This window comes from Octopus sinensis, linkage group LG26 (assembly GCF_006345805.1).
Source record: "Octopus sinensis linkage group LG26, ASM634580v1, whole genome shotgun sequence".
Classification (NCBI taxonomy): domain Eukaryota; kingdom Metazoa; phylum Mollusca; class Cephalopoda; order Octopoda; family Octopodidae; genus Octopus; species Octopus sinensis.
The window spans coordinates 10,885,308-10,889,922 of record NC_043022.1 but is presented as its reverse complement, the minus strand read 5'-3'; positions in this window follow the sequence as shown (position 1 = coordinate 10,889,922).

Here is a 4,615-nt window from a genome sequence, read left to right as displayed (position 1 = left end):
CTTTCTGAAGGATAGAAGTCAGGTGGTAGTAGCCAATGGGGCCACTTCCATTAACACGCAAATAGTGAGCGGTGTTCCAGGGGCACTGTTTTGGGACCACTACTGTTCATAATGGCCCTCTCAGACATGCCCTCAGCCATGTAGAGAGCCACGATCACAAGTTATGCAGATGATACAAAAGTTTCACAGGCAATATAGAACCCTGAAGACACTAAGCACCTGCAATGTGAGCTGGACGAAATATACAAGTGGGCTGAAAAGAATAGCATGCAGTTCAATGCTGAAAAGTTTCAAGCTTTATGCTATCAGCATGCAAAACTGAATACAATACCCAATGAATACACTGGACCCGGAGGGATTGCAATCCCAGAGGCACAATCAGTGCGTGACCTGGGTATTCACATGAGTGATGACGCAACCATTCATGTACATGTTGCTAAACTGGCAATGAAATGTAGACGGCTGGCCGGATGGATTCTTAGAACCTTTAGAACAAGAGAACAAGAAACCATGATGGTCCTCTGGAGGACACTTGTCCTAAGCCACTTTGACTATTGCTCTCAGCTATGGTCACCATCCAGTGTCAAGTCGATCACAGAACTTGAGGCGATCCAACGAAGCTACACGAAGAAGATAGCCTCTGTGCAGCATATAAGCTACTAGGAAAGACTCAAGAGATTAAAACTCTATTCCTTGGAGCGTAGGCGAGAGTGATATGCCATAATATATATCTGGAAGATCCTGGAAGGACTTGTCCCAAACTTTGGCATCGAGAGTCACACAAATGCCAGAACCGGGCACCGCTGCGTGGTACCAAGGACTCCAAATTTGCCATCAAGATGTAGGACAAGATACTGTGATAGCCTGGGCTTCAGAGGCCCACAGCTCTTCAATATCCTCGCGAAGAACCTGAGGGACCTGCATGGTGTAGATGCGGATGTCTTTAAAGTAGGACTGGATCTCTTCCTGTCAGGTGTCCCGGATGAACCAACTTCACGGCAGGAGGTGCAGATGAGGGCAGCTGCATCAAACTCTCTCATGCACCAAATGGCAGTTGCTAAAAAGCACCATCCATTCGTGTCTGTTGCCAGCCTCGGCTGGCCCCCGTGCCGGTGACACGTAAAAGCACCGTCCGTTCATGGCCGTTTGCCAGCTCTGTCTGGCCCCGTGTCGGTGGCACGTAAAAGCACCATCCGTTCGTGTTCGTTGCCAGCCGCGGCTGGCCCCCATGCCGGTGATACGTAAAAACACCGTCCGCTCGTGGCCGTTTGCCAGCTCTGTCTGGCCCCGTAAAAGCACCATCTGTTCGTGTCCGTTGCCAGCATCGCCTGGCCCCGTGCCGGTGACACATAAAAGCACCATCCGTTCGTGGCCGTTTGCCAGCTCTGTCTGGCACCTGTGCAGGTGGCACGTAAAAAACACCCACTACACTCGCGGAGTGGTTGGCGTTAGGAAGGGCATCCAGCCATAGAAACACTGCCAGATCTGACTGGGCCTGACGAAGCCTTCCAGCTTCACAGACCCCAGTTGACCCGTCCAACCCATGCTAGCATGGAAAGCAGACGCTAAATGATGATGATGATGATGTGTATATATGTATATATATGTACATATATATATATGTATATGTACACATATATATATGTATACATATATATATGTATACATATATGTATACACATATACATATATACATGTGTATACATATATGTATATATGTATACATATATATATATATATATATATATATATATACACATACACGCACGTAAGCGCACACAAGCACACGCATGTACATTACGTCCACACAACTCCAATTCCCACCCAGACACACACACATACATACACACACACACACACATTCATACATACACACACATACATACAGCATACACACATACAGCATACATGCATACACACATACACACGCATGCAAACACACATACAAATTCAAATACACACCGATACATATACATACACACAATATATGCCTACACGCGCACACACATACGTATACACATATAGGCACAGACACACACCAATGCACACACCCAAAACTCACAACCCCACGGATACACGCATATACATCCATATATGCTTACACACACACATACAAACGCACACATACACGCACACATTACACGCACATACGACACGCACGCACACACAAATGAACCCACACATACATCCCATACACACGGCACACAATTATACATACATATATACACACATACGCACGTACAAGCACACATACACTAAGTAAAGCACAGTTATTCGCCACATCCAAACTCTAAGCATACATACAGGAACACACACATACACACACACTACAAACAAAACACACACATGATACATATACATACAAGCACACACATTCTTCAAAGTTCTGACCTGTGGCAGGGACAAAAACACCACTCCTTATTCTTACAAACTAGCCAGCTTACTACTAGCCAATTGTTTACAGCTACAACCACACACATACACACACACACGTGTCATCATTGCACACATACACACGCACACATCCACACTTACACACACATTCCCCCTCCTAATATTCCACTGTCTTTGACTATACTACTCTTCTGTCTTTAAAAACATCTTTCTTCACCTGTTTTCCTTCTGATCTTTCAAAATGTAACCTCATGTGTACCATTCACGGTATATTTGTTCTACGTCCGTCCTCACGGTGTTGTGTTTTCTTGTTTGGATTAACTGTGTGTATATATATATATATATATATATATATATGTGTGTGTGTGTGTGTATATATATATGTTTATATATATATGTATATATATATATATATATATGTATATAAATATATGTATATAAATATATGTATATATATATATATGTGTATATAACGGGAAGCTTTATGAAAATAAACAAAAGACGAAGGCAGGTGGAAAACAAACGAACAATTGTATTAGTATGGCGCTCAGGAAATATAAATAAAACAAGTCTTTAACGTTTCGAGCCTACGCTCTTCAACAGAAAGATACACAGAGAGAGAAAAACACAGAAAGAAGGAGAGAAAAAAAATGCGTGCAGTAGCTAACGAATCAACATGGCGATCTGATTTCGGCCAGAGGTCAAAGATCAAACATGAGACGCGAGAGCGAAATAAGGGGAGATAATAGGGTTGAGGGACCAGCTAATAGTGCGTAGGAGGGGTCTGGATGTGTGTATGTATAGGGTTGGTGTATGTATTAGTATGTATAAGGGTGTGTGTGTGTGTGTATGAGAGAGTATTAGTGCGTAGGATTGGTCTGGACGTGCGTATGTATGGGGTTGGTGTATGTATTAGTACGTATTGGTATGTATAAGTGTGTGTGTGTGTGTATGAGAGAGTATAAGTGCGTATGCGGGGTCAGGACGTGTGTATGTATAGGGTTGGTGTATGTATTAGTATGTACTAGTATGTATTAGTACGTATTAGTATGTATTAGTTGGTGTGTGTATTAGTATGGCACATCATATGTGATGTGATGTGTAAAGTCATGTGGATGCACAATGCAAGTGTGCATGAACAACAGTGCAAATGTGCTGAGAGAAAAACTAGGCATGAGAGAGGAATTAGATGTTGTGTGCAAGAAAGACTGCACTGGTATGAACATGTGCAAGTGGATGATGAGGACAGCTGTATAACAATAAAGTTACCAATCAATGTGGATGGGAACTTGCAGGAAAAAGAAACCCAGAAAGACATGGGGTGAAATGGTGAAGATTGACCTCACATCCTTGAGCCTCAGAGGAGATGACAAGGGACCAGGAGGACGGGTGATTTGCAGTTCTTGAAAAGACTTGTCCAACTCAGAGAAACTAAGTTCTGATAGGGTTGCACAACTGGGCCCTGGGCCCTGGGCCCTTTGCCCATTTATCTCCCGCAAGACACCCCCATCACCCTCCATCTTTAACTGTAGATTTTCTTTCATACCACTAATCTTTCTCACTACTTGAAACCATTTCACTTGATAGCCATCCCTCGTCCTTAACACATTAACCACCATCAGCTGTAGCTGAAACTTACCAATGATGTCACATATTTCATGCAGTCACACTGCACACTTTAATTACAAGGAAATCTCTTCATTTTTTTTTTGCATTTCTACAATATTTCATAATTAGACTTTCATATATAGTACCCCATGTAAATTAAATATCCTTGGAACCATTTCAAAGACAGAGAATTAAATATTTTCTCAAATTATGAAAATGTACCACCAGTGGTGCATAAGACACTTGTGTGAAGTTTGCAAGGAACTACCTGTGGTGCATGTGGCAATTAATGCATTAAATACTGTCCTCCACCCACATTTTACATTCTCCTCCATCACATCATCTCACCTACCATGAATCTCTCACTCTTCTCCCATGCCAGCTTCTCTACTTCTCTCTCTCTCACAACCTACCTGCCATTTCTCTCTCATAACCGACCAGACCAACCACTTATCTATCTCTCTCTCTCTCTCTCACTCTCTCTACTATATCATTACTATTCTGCTGCTTTCCACTGCCACCCCTTATCCACCATTCACTAACTTCATTTTATCCCTTAACCCTCTGCAATTTCAACAGTTGTCACCTACTCTCCCCTACCTGCCCTACATAT